The sequence below is a fragment of the Gossypium arboreum genome, chromosome 2, assembly GCF_025698485.1.
Source record: "Gossypium arboreum isolate Shixiya-1 chromosome 2, ASM2569848v2, whole genome shotgun sequence".
In the NCBI taxonomy this organism is placed as follows: domain Eukaryota; kingdom Viridiplantae; phylum Streptophyta; class Magnoliopsida; order Malvales; family Malvaceae; genus Gossypium; species Gossypium arboreum.
This window is the reverse complement of record NC_069071.1, coordinates 79,590,969-79,604,073: the sequence shown is the minus strand read 5'-3', so window position 1 is coordinate 79,604,073 and position 13,105 is coordinate 79,590,969. Positions and strand designations below refer to the sequence as shown.

At 37.1% G+C, this 13,105-nt stretch overlaps 1 non-coding gene across 1 annotated transcript; it reads left to right on the top strand.

Annotated features, from left to right (window-relative positions):
- The first annotated feature begins 2,673 nt into the window (after nt 1-2,673).
- LOC128290012 (small nucleolar RNA R71) lies at nt 2,674-2,779 on the top strand. Its single transcript, XR_008279652.1, has one exon. It is a non-coding gene; the product is annotated as a small nucleolar RNA R71 (small nucleolar RNA).
- Nucleotides 2,780-13,105: the final 10,326 nt, after the last annotated feature.

The window sequence follows — 13,105 nt, the reverse complement described above, 5'->3', positions numbered from 1 at the left end:
GAGTAAACAAACGCTAAGGGGGAGAGATTGGGCATTAAAAATGGAGTGGGAAGCGGCACATGGGTGTGACAGAGAGACCGTATGGACTTGCAGCAGCTAGGGTTAGGGTTTTTTTGGGTGAAGAAGACAATGAATAGTGCAGCCTATTATAGATTTTGGGGCACACAGCCATGGAACACACCTGTGTTCCCCAATTTTTGCCCTTGTGATTCCGAATTTTAAATTTAGGCGCGTCTAACGATTGGCCCATGCCCGTGTTCCTGTGGCGTGTGGGTGCACACAGTCGTGCGACATGGCCGTGTCTGTCTTTGTTTGCTTCTCCCACGCCCGTGTATGTAGGCCCACACCCGTGTTAATTTAACAGGTTCGACCACGGGTACGTGGCATGGGCGTATCGTACGCCCGTGTTAATTTGACAGGTTCGGCCAGGGTTTCTAAGCACGGGCATGTCGAACGCCCATATTGTTTTGGCAGGTTCACCCACGGCTATGTCGTACGGCCCTAGCGATTTATCGTAGCTCGTGTTGGGGAAATTTTTGCCCTATTTCTACATGGCCTAAGGCACGCCCGTGTGCTAGGCCGTGTCTGTATGGGAAACTTATATTCAAGAGCTCCGTTAGTAAGTTAGGTGTTTAAACACTAAAATTTAAAGAAGTTAATATAGTTAGTGCTCAGCTTGCCTCCCGAGAAGTGCTTATTTATAGTCTAAGCTTGACTTACCTCTCCATTGAATGGTCATGGTGGTTCGAGGAGTTTATACTCCTTATTCCTGCTGTGAATCTCATCAAAATAAGGTTTTAAGCGAGTATTGTTTACCTTAAAAGTGCTAAACTTGGGATGACTTACCTCGACTGTACTGAATGGAAAAATGCTAAGTACCATAAGAGGAATTTCTTCATTCAGTTTGGCAATGACAATGTGAGGATCTGCGGCTTCTAATAAAACTTTATCTCCAACCTTAAGTTGATTTGGAAAGGTATTGAGCTCATCCTGGCGTAGTTTTGGTTTGTTGTGTGTTCTCGGTTTATACGTCCACCATTCATCTAGCTCCTCAATTTGTAACCTTTGTTCTTTATTAATAGGTCCTCTATTATTGCTTGAAAGTGGTTCATGTACTTCTTTCAAACTCATTTCCTGCAAAGTAGGTGACACTATATTGTCAGTTTTAGTAGAATGGTTTAGACGATCACCTTCAATTTCCGATGTCTTGCCAGAATTGCGAGCTTGAAGGGTGATTGTTTCATCTCCCGCACGAAGTGTGAGCTCACCTGTGCCAACATCAATAATCATTTTAGCAGTTGCTAAGCAGGGCCTTCCTAAAATCAAAGGAGTGTAGCTTCCCTCCTCTCTGTCTAGAACAATGAAGTCAACGGGAAATATAAATTTATTGATTTTAACTAGCACATCTTCAATAATACCTCTAGGAAATCTTATAGTTTTATTTGCTAATTGAATGCTCATCCTAGTCTGTTTGGGTTTCCCAAGACCTAATTGTTTGAACATTTTATATGGCATGACGTTAATACTAGCCCCTAAATCAGCTAATGCATTATTGACATCTAAACTACCAATTAAGCAAGGAATTGTAAAACTCCTTGGATATTTTACTTTGTTGGGTAGCTTATTCTGTAGAATATCTGAGCAAACTGCGTTTAGCTCCACATGCGATGCATCATCCAACTTTCACTTATTTGCTAAAAGCTCCTTTAAAAATTTCATTACGTTTGGCATCTGCGATAGAGCTTTAATAAACAGTATTATTGTTCATCTGAGTGGTCTTTCCTTGTCGCATTAGGGAATGGCACACGAGGTTTGTATTTTGTACTTACCAATTTCTGCTCATTGTGGTCTACCTCACCTTTACCTTTGCTTATCTCAGTTTCTTGCCTTGGTTCTGGCTCAGGCTCAATGAATCCTTCTTCATCTTCAACATTGATTGTGTTGAGCTGTTCCCTTGGGTTGGGTTCAGTATTACTTGGCAAGCTACCTTGTGGCCGTTTAGAGATTAGTTTGGACAGCTGGCCTATCTGAGTTTCAAGCCCTTGGATCGACGCTTGTTGATTTTTAAGTGCTGTCTCGGTGTTCTGGAAATGAGTTTCTGACACCGAGATAAATTTAAATAGCATCTCTTCAATGTTCAGTTTCTTTTCCTGTTGATAGGGTGGTTGTTGAAAACCCAGAGGATGTTGTGGCCTTTGATTTCCTTGACCGCCCCACGAGAAGTTGGGATGCTTCCTCCAACCTGTATTGTAAGTGTTACTATATGGGTTATTTTGGGATCTAAAGTTATTGTTACCCATATATTGGACTTGTTCCTCCTCGATGCTAGGGTTGAAGGGTTGATATTCTGTGCATGCTCTTCCTCCATTCGAATCACACTTCATCACTGAATGTACCTGCGAAGAACCAAGTAAACCATCAATCTTTTTATTTAGAAGTTCTACCTGATTCGACAGTATAGTAACCGAATCGACGTTATAAACGCCTACTGTTTTAGTTGGCTTAATCCTCATTACTTGCCACTAATAGTTATTCAGTGACATCTCTTCAATAAATTCGTAAGCTTCTTCAGGTGTTTTGTTATTGATGGTTCTCTCGACTGCTGCATCAATCATATGTTTTGTTGAGGGGTTCAAACCATTGTAGAATGTTTGAACATGCAACCATAGAGGTAATCCATGGTGAGGACACCTTCGCAGTAGGTCCTTATATCTCTCCCATGCATCGTAAAGAGTTTCTAAGTTCATCTGCACAAACGAAGAGATATCATTACGTAATTTGGCTGTTTTAGCTAGCGAAAAATATTTTAATAAAAATTTTTCAGTCATTTGTTCCCAATTAGTAATTGACCCTAGTGGTAACAAGTTCAACCACTGTTTAGCTTTGTTCCTCAATGAAAAAAGGAATAACCAGAGACGAATGGAATCGTCAGAAACGCCATTAGTTTTAAATGTATTATAGAATTCTAGGAAATTTGCCAAGTGAGTGGTTGGATCATCATCCTGCAAACCATCAAACTGAACAAATTGTTGTATCATTTGAATAGTGTTAGGTTTTAGTTCAAAATTTTTTGCAGCAATAGCAGACCTAGCTATACTTGACTCAGTTCCTGTTAAAGTAGGTTTAGCATAATCATACATAGTACGAGGAGCAGGATTCTGATTTGCTAGGTCAGCGGGTATCGTAGGAGGTAGCTGATTGTCTTGATTTTCAGTCATCTCCTCGATTGGGGTTTGAATATCGTCCTCTTACTTGTTCTCTGTGTATCTTAAGCTTCGCCTTATTTCCATTTGGTTTCTGCGAACTGTGCAATCAATTTCTTCGTCAAAAAGTAGTGGTCCTGATAGGTTTCTTCTAGTCATAAACTATAAAAACCTGCCGAGAGAAAGTAAAAGTAAATTAATAAATAATAATAATAATATAATAAAATTAACTTTCAAGAAAAATAAATAGCTAAAGTAATAAAAATTGAGTGTTCCTAATATCTTAGTTTCTCGGCAACGGCTCCAAAAACTTGATCGTGATATTCGTGTGATAAGTTTTACAAATTTATAATGAATCGTTCTTGAAACTAACTATTATCATGATGAAGGCAAGTGTACCTATCGAGCAATAGTACAGTTTTAGCAAGACCGGATTGTCGAACCCAAAGGAACTAAAAGTACTAGTAATGACTGTCTTTTTATTATCTAGCCTAAGAATAATGGGGTTTGTTTTAACTAACAAATTAACTAAACTAAGAAATCACAGAAAATAGAATTGGGGAATGACTTTTGGAAAGCTTGATTGATTGAGACAGTACCTAAGGAAAAATCCACCTAGACTTCACTTGTTATTTGACTCTGAATCGAACGATTTATTCATTTGACTTGTCCGTAGAAATCCCTAAGTTATATTATTATCCCTCTCGAAACTAACAACGTCTAACCTTAAGTTGAATAATTGAAATCTCTTTCTAATTAACTCCCCAGGGTTGCATTAACTCGATCTATAGATCCGCTTATTAGGTTTCACCCTAATCTGGCAAAATCTTGTCACCCTACCTTTAGGCGCGCAACCAACTCCACTTAATTATGACAAATGTATTCTTAGACAGGGTCTATTCCTCCTCTAAATAAGAGCTTAACTTGAATCAATATCCTAGAATATCAAGAAAAGAATTAAGAACACATAATTAAGAACAAGTCAAATATTTATCATACAATTCAGAAAATAATAACAAGATTCGTCTTAGGTTTCATTCCCCTTAAGTATTTAGGGGATTTAGTTCATAAATAAAAAGGAAAACATCTTAGAAGAATAATGAATACAAAACATAAAGAAAACCTAAAACTCCTGAAGGGAAATTAAGGGGAGATCTTCAGTCTTGATGATGAATCTGGCTTTTGAGATGGATCAATCGGCTTTCCTTGAGCAGTTCCCTGCCTCCTTCTCTCTGTATGTGTCTTCCTCCTCCTCTAGGGTGTATTTATAGGCTTTGGAATGCCTAAGAACCCTCAAAATTGGCCTTTTCCGAATTGAACTAAACTTGGGCTAGACAGGGACACGACCGTGTGACACACCCGTGTACGATTACTTTAGGCCGTGCTCGAACCTGTTAGAATGGCACGGGCGTGTGTTCTACCCGTGTGAGTCGTGTTTTGATTTTTCCAAATTGACACAGCCGTGTAGTCTGCCCGTGTGAGGAAATCCAAGCCGTGTTGATTTTGTACGTTGACCCATTTTCTCCGTTTTTGGCCCATTTCTCGTTCCTTTCACTCTCCTATGCTCGTCTAAGTATAAAACATGAAATTAAGGCATTAGGAGCATCGAATTCACCAAATCTAAGGAGAAATCATCCATAAAATGCGTTAAGCATGGGGTAAAAATATGTATAAATAACGATTTATCAGCTTACTCTATGTGTTATGTTTTCTCTGTTTTATAGATTTTGGAGTCAAGCTACAAGCTCGGGGATTGTTAGCCAAGTTCATCACACTATCTACTGCTGTGGTATTTTAATAGTCGAACTTAAATTATGGCATGTATAAGCTGGGACATACTTTTGAAATGTTGATTTTGGTTATGTATTTAAAGCTATGTAAAAATGGCTTGCTATTTATGTTTAGATTTGATTTTATGTGTGCTTAGTTATAATGATTTGTGATCTTGGTTTTGATAAATTTGGTGACGCTTGATTGTGGGTTGTTTCGTGGTAAGTGTTCTATGTATTGAAAATGGCTTTAGTCTTAGGTTTGAATTCGGTTTTAGTTGAATCATGGTTAAGGTTTATTAGGTTATTAAGCTGTGTGACATGGTTGATCAAAATCTTTGTGTTATTTTGAAGGTGTATCTAAGTATATGAAGCTTGTGAAGGTACTTATGTTTCGGCTATATGTTTATAATAGATGTTAATTAAGCTAGGATTGGCCATGTGTTTGTTATGTGAAAAGTAAGACTTATGCTTGAAATAATTTGGTGTTCACTTATAATTTATACTAGGTCATGTGTATATGATATTCGGTCAAAATATTTTAGTTGAATTTTTGTATGCTTTACTTGTGTATAAAGGTGTTTATATTATGGATGTTATGTTTATATATAAATGGATTGTGTTTTACAATTATAGTAATAATTACTCTTAGTTGGTAAGTATTTTTATTCAAACATATTTGAGTATGGTTGCATGTTTAGTCTTGGTTATTATAATTATGCTATTAAAGTTGAGTCTTAAATGTCAAGGACTGAACCAAAGCTTTAGATGACCGAATGTTGACAGTTATTTGGCTTTTGAGTATGTAATCTCAAACATTTTGATTGGCATAAATAATTAGCGTACATTTTGGATAGTATGTGTACTCATAAAATTATTAAATTTACGAAGGTTAATTGAGCATGTTTAAATGACCTAGAGTAAATAGGTATAGTTTTGGTTAATTTTTTTTTAAAAGAAGTATTTAGTAGTATTTGGTTAAAGCCATAAAGATGATTAGCTTATATGTTTAAGTGTAAAGCATGCAAATTCAAAATTAACCTTAACCCTAGTTGCACATGTAAATAGTTTTTATTCATGTGTATTATGTCTTACTAAATTATAAGAACATGTATGTGATATTTAGTGATTTAAGCACAATTTCATAAGTGAATTAATAATATGTTAAAAGATGTACTCAATGGTTAATGTCTTATATACGTATATACATATATGCATTATACGCAGTGAGTTTTAAGTTGAAATTTTGACATGATATATGGTTACAATGAGCAAAACAGAATATGTTCTAAAGTGTTAGTTAACTATATTTTATTTATTAATCAGTTTGACTTGGGTGAAAATTTATTAATGTTCGGATTTGTGCTTTTAATTTGGTAATGCCTCGAACCCTAGTTTGGCGGCGGATACGAGTTAGGGGTGTTACAATATCACTTTAGGAAAAACACTTCAATGTGACATCGCCAGATTCGGCCATAACGTCCAAGCCAAGTTTAGGGTGTTACAGATTTCTATATCAGAAAATGAAAAAAATTTTAGAGCTCAAACAGAGAAGTATGGCAGTATATAAATATGAATGAAATTCATTAGATTGAGCAAATATGCCAGAGAAGGGTTTCGACTAAGGCTGATATGTGTAAACATTTCGAAGAGGGTTTAAATGAAGATATTAAGTTATTGGTTGGAATTCTAGAATTAAGGGAATTTAGGGTATTGGCTGATCGAGCACACAAAACCGAGGATATAAGTAAGGAAAAGAAGCAAGCAGAGAAAGAAGCTCAGATTTCTGGTAAGAGATTTATGAGGAAGTCAAAATCATCTACTTTAAAGAAATCAAAGAAGTACCATGATCATTTTACTGCATCTGTGGGGTATTCTAGAAAAGAACGAGGCTCTCAACGCTCTAATATGAGATCTCCGTCTCCATCCATTACAAGTGTAGGGAGTGTTGGAAGTCCTAAACCAAGCTGCAAACATTGCAATAAATTGCATTTCGGTGAATGCCGCATAAGATGTGGAGCTTGTTTTAGATATGGTTCCTTTAACCACTATCTTAGAGACTACCCATAAAAGCCTATAAAAGATATTGTTCAGAAGTCTAGGCTGAGCGATCCTGTCTCGAGAGGTAGACCACCTTGACACCCTGGCAATGTTAGCGGTAGCCAAGGTATGACAAAAGATTCAACAGACAAATCTGAAGCCAGAGCACCGATAATGACATATGCTATACGTGCAAGAGAGGATACTTCTGCACTTGATGTTATTACTAGTACATGTTCTCTTCTTGACAATGATATTACTGCTTTGATTGATCCTAGTTCGAAACATTCATACATATGCACGAATTTAGTGTCTATTAAAAATTTACCTGTTGAATTCACTGAATTTGTGGTTAAAGTTTCAAACCCCCTAGGCCAGTGTGTTATGGTTGATAAAGTTTGTAAAAATTGTCCATTGATGGTAAAGAGTTATTGTTTCTCATCTGATTTGATGCTACTGCCCTTTGATGAATTTAATGTGATTTTGGGAATGGATTGGCTAACTCAACATGATGCAGTGGTGAATTGTAAACAGAAATACATTGTGTTGAAATGTCAGAATGTTGAATTACTCAATGTTGAATCTGATAAACTGGATGAGCTATTTAATGTGATTTCTACTATATAAGCATATAAATATATCATAAAAGGGTACGATGCTTACCTTGCTTATGTGTTAGACACTAAAGTATCTCAGTCGAAGATTCAGTCAATATTGGTTGTTTGTGAATTTCCTGATGTATTTTTGGAAGAATTACCCGTATTACCACCTATCAGAGAAATGGAATTTTTTATAGATCTTATTCCAGGAACAACTCCTATATCTATAGCACCTTATCGAATGGCTCCAACAGAATTAAAAGAATTGAAAGTAAAATTACAAGAATTGACAGATAGAGGTTTTGCTCGACCTAGTCAATCACTTAGGGTGCACCGATTATGTTTGTAAAGAAGAAAGATGGACCGTTGAGGCTATGTATTAGTTACAGACAACTCAACAAGGTTACAATTAAGAACAAGTGTCCATTGCCTCGAATTCATGACCTGTTTGATCAATTGAAAGGTGCCACTATATTTTTTAAAATAAATCTCCGTTCTAGATACTATCAACTACGGGTAAAAGATTCTGATGTGCCGAAGACAATTTTCAGAACTAGGTACTGACACTATGAATTTCTTGTGATGCCCTTCGGGTTGACAAATGCACCTGCAATATTCATGGATTTAATGAATAGAATTTTCATACCATATTTAGACAGGTTTGTAGTGGTATTTATTGATGATATTCTAGTTTATTTCCGAGATGAAAATGAACATGCTGATCATCTGAGAATTGTATTGCAAACTCTGTGTGAGAAATAATTTATGCCAAATTCAATAAATGTGAATTTTGGCTACGGGAAGTTTTTTTCTCGGACATATAGTATCTGTAGAGGGTATCAGAGTAGATCCGAATAAAATTTCAGCTATTATTAATTGGAAATAACCAAAGAATGTGTCTAAAGTTAGAATTTTTTTGGGACTAGCTGGATATTATCGAAGGTTTGTTAAAGGGTTCTCAATGATAGCTTCTCCGATGACTCGATTGTTACAGAAAGAAGTGAAATTTGAATGGTCTAATAAATGCTAGTAGAGTTTTGACAGATTGAAAGCCTTGTTGACTGAAGCACATGTGTTAGTTCAACCTGAATCAGGTAAAAAATTTGTAATTTATAGTAATGCATCGTTGAATTATTTAGGCTGTATTTTGATGTAAGAAGGAAAATGTAACACAAGAGAGCCCCTGGCAAAGTGGATAAGTGACGCCACTAAGGAGCTAAAAAGGGTGGCGTGTAAGTGGTTGAGGGAAACCAAGGTTCGATCCATTAAGTTGGCAATTGTGTTGTTATTTTTATGTCTTGGGAAGGCAGGAGTTGGAAGTCGAATAGAACTCTATTGGAGAGAGTTTGAATCAGTCGAATGCATGGATTAAGGAGTGATAAGGGGAGAGATTTTAGGGATTTGAAGGGAGGCTTAGAGTTAGCCGAATAGTGGGAGTTAGGGAGGAGAAATTGGCTTAGGGGTTCTAGGGTGGGTATTTCGGCATTAGGGGCTTAGGTTGTGTTGTTTCCTTTTTTTAAACATCAAAGAGTGATTCTTTTTCTCCCCTTCTTCTTCTCTAGCCGACATTACCACTCTTTCCATCCATCTTTCTTTCTTTTCTTTTCCAAAACCAATCTACTATTCCCTTTTTCTTCTCTTCACCCTTGCTGAATAGCCACAAGAGCCGAAACCTATGAAGATTGATTGTGCCGATTTCTTTTAGACCAGCCACCTTCTTTCCTCTTCATTGTGGTGACCGATTCCTTCAAACTATAAAAGTCCATGACGACAACACCAATACAAGCCACCACACCATATCTTTTCCTTGGTCCTAAAAGCTGAAATACCTTAGTTCTAGGGGCATAGTCGAACCTATGGACCTCTAGGATTCGAAGGCTGCTAGGTGGTTGAAGGCTAAGTTTACTTTGGATCTAAGCGGTGCAGAAAGGAAGATTGTGGTAAGTACTCGTTTTCCAAGTCAGTTCAATGGTATAAATATTGAGAAAAGCCAAAACCCCTTATGGTTTACGGAGGTTGTCGTTTTGAGGCATAGGCCTTATGAGGCCTTTTCTTTTGACTTGCATGGTTTGTGTAGTGAAATAGATAACTTTGGAGGAGCAGCAAGGCTTGGAGTATCAGTTTTGGATAAGCTTGAATCGAATCGTCGGACCCTGTGAAGGTAAGGGATCTATGGCTATTAGGGATTCTTTAGCCGAATATTGTAAGGTGGACTTCGGGTTTGATTGCTTGAACTGTAAACTAAGAATGGTGGTGATTAATTGTAGGTTGTCGTGGAAGACTTTGTTAGCAAATGTCACAAAACAGGTGTGTAACAACCCTCGTAGTAACTTAGGCTAATATTCGCTGAAAAGCCGAAATGTTAAAATTTCGATATTTCGGGAACTTGAGATTTTTCATGTGGTTCTAGATGCGATAGATACAATATGGTCGGTAGTTGGATCAATGGAACAGGTAAGAGCACAATTTTGTGCACGTTGGTAAGTTGGGCCTCAACGGGCTCGAATTGGGCTCAATGGGCTTTTGGGCCCATTTGGGTAAAATTGATAGAAAATGGACTTTGGAGAAGTTGCATGTTAACACGGTTAGTACTGTTGTAAAATTTGGATTATGTGGGCTTAATGGGTTAAATCGGCATTCGTAGGGGCCATTAGGGGTTTCGGGCCCAAAAGCCCGAATTTGATAAAGTGCGTTAAAATCATTGTTTAAACATTTGGAAATATTGATAATTGTTAATGAACATGGAAAACCCATAATATTTGGTAAATTTACAAAAGTATCCTTAAAATACGAAAAATGACTGTTTTGGCTCTAGGGAAAAATGACCATTATACCCCTAGGGTTTAATTTAGAATATGATGCATGAGATTTTGATATACATGATATGACATGATATGACATGATATGCACATGATATGTTATGAGATGCATATGATATGTTATGGGTTGGGCTTGATTTAAATGGAGGAAGTGCAAAAAGGGCTTTGCCCCAGTTTACCGAAAAGGGTTTTGCCCCAGTTAATCAAAAAGGGCTTTACCCTAGTTATTAAAAGAGGCTAGGCCTCTAGCTATATGCTAAAGCAGCTATGCTGCCAGTGGAGAGTTTGGTTGGGTGGGTTGAGTTATTCCCCACATGGAGAGCTTGGTTGGTATGGGTGGAGAGTAGCGGATAGTTGGTTGAGTAGTCTCCCCAAATGGGCTTGCTTACATTCATGGATATTACATGTGATATTGAAATGGGCCTATGGGCCATACCGCTTACAGTAAAGGCTTCGGCCCAGTGATATGATTCATGATAAGGCTTCAGCCCAGTATGCTAATATTGGATGGGCTCCGAAAGGGGCTTTTGTACACTGAGTTCCCAAACTCACCCCCTTTTCCTTAACCTTGCAGGTGAACCTTGATGGGGAGACTTGGACCTGGAGGGGATTCAGTGTGGCCATGGTGATCACTTTTGAACTTCGTAAATCAGTGACCGGTTTTTATTTTAGTTTATCTTAACTGTTAATATTATTTTTTTTTAGGTTGTAATAAGGTCGTTTTAACTATTTTTTGGAATTATTTTATTCTTCTTAATAACTCTTAATTTTTCTTCTAATAATTCAAAATGGGCTAGAGTTAGGGCGCGTTTTCAAAATGATACTCGTTTTCAAAATAACGCAGCGATACAATTAATCAGTTTATCAAAAATATCTACTAAAATAAATTTCAACTCGTCTACCAAAGTGTGGCAATGGCTGTGGGCATGTCTAGGATTGGATCCATTCAAGAGCTTGGTACTTAAGCAGCCTTCATGGCTCAACTCCTCTATATTGGATACCTACCTGATGCACAACTTCCATTCACTTTGATCATATAGCAAAGACCATCTTTTAAAACACTAGGAAGAATGTTGAAAGAGGCTTGGGTTTTTTTAAAACTTCAATGTGACACATCGTATCCGGCCATAATGTCTGGGCCGGGTCTGGGGTGTTACATTTAGTGGTATCATAGCCAGGTTGCAACAACTCAGTTGTGAGTTTCTAAACGGGTTTAAAATCAAGAATTTCAAAACAAGGGTATTTTAAATCAATTTTTAAAGATTTTCTATTTTTTGTGACCAAATACATGTTTTTGTTTTAAATTGTTTTTGTGACCAAATACATGTATTTTATGTAACACCCCGAACCCGAGACCATCGCCGGTGTCGGACACGAGGGGTTAACAAACCAAGTTCACTTGTTTTGCCCACCAATTTGACATTTCCAGTCAGGCTGGAAAACTGCATCACCGTCGCCTTAAAAATCATATCTCGAGTTTCAAAACTCAGAAACTGGTTTCGTAAATTTTCCCTGAATTTAGACTCATGTATCCATCCATGGATTTATTTCTAGAATTTTTGGTCGGGCCAATTGGTACAGTTTATTAGTTAAAATCACCCATGTTACAGGGATCGACTGCTCTGACCTTCGCGCATTACAACTTGAATATCTCACTGTACAGAACTTTAATACTGGTGCCGTTTGTTTCTAATGAAACTAGACTCAAAATGGAATCTGTACATATAAGGCATGACTCCTAATTCTTTCTGGATAATTTATAGCAAACTTTTAAAGTTACGACAGGGGACCCAGAAACCGTTCTGGCCCTGTCTCACAATAGCTTTAATATCTCTTAACATGTAACTCCTATGACCATTTCGTTTCTTCCATATGAAAATAGACTCACCAAGGTTCATTTACATAGCTTATTCACTATTTAATACCATTCCTACAAATTTTGGTGATTTTTCACATTCACGTCACTGCAGCTGGCAGCATCTGTTTTTAAGGTAGGTCTTACCTATTTGGTAGTCTCCATGAACCAACTAGTCTTGCCATACATAGGTTCATATATGATCATTTTAACCATGCCAATGGCTGATCATGTGACCAACATTCCCATTTCCAATCCATGGTCACATCATGACACCAAATATATACATATACAAACCGCAAATAGTCTAAGTCGATACTTCACTTTTACGAGCCATTTTCGCATGGCCGTACACAAATACATCACAACATATTTAACCAACAAGGGTAGTCCTATACATGCCATTTCAAAGTTCAACCAAAATTTATACCAAAATAGAGACGTTGATAGTGTGGATGACTTCGACTTTATTGATCCCGAATCCGATTGCTATCGAACGAAATCTATAAAACAGAGAGCCAAAGCAACGGGGTAAGCATTTTTATGCTTAGTAAGTCTCAAGGAATATAATCAGCTCTAATTACAACAATACATTCACATAGCCAAATGCATCATTTCATTAATACACATTCTTACTTCACACTTCATCATTATATACTTTCACAAAGTATCAATCAATTCAATAACTGAAATTCATTAGTCGATTGAGCGAATGTTGCTCAAACATGTCGACTTTCCAATGCACATATAAACGTACCTTATTCTTTGGGCTTCTCGAGTGTACTAATTGAATTTATTACAGCAACCAACACTCACCTCC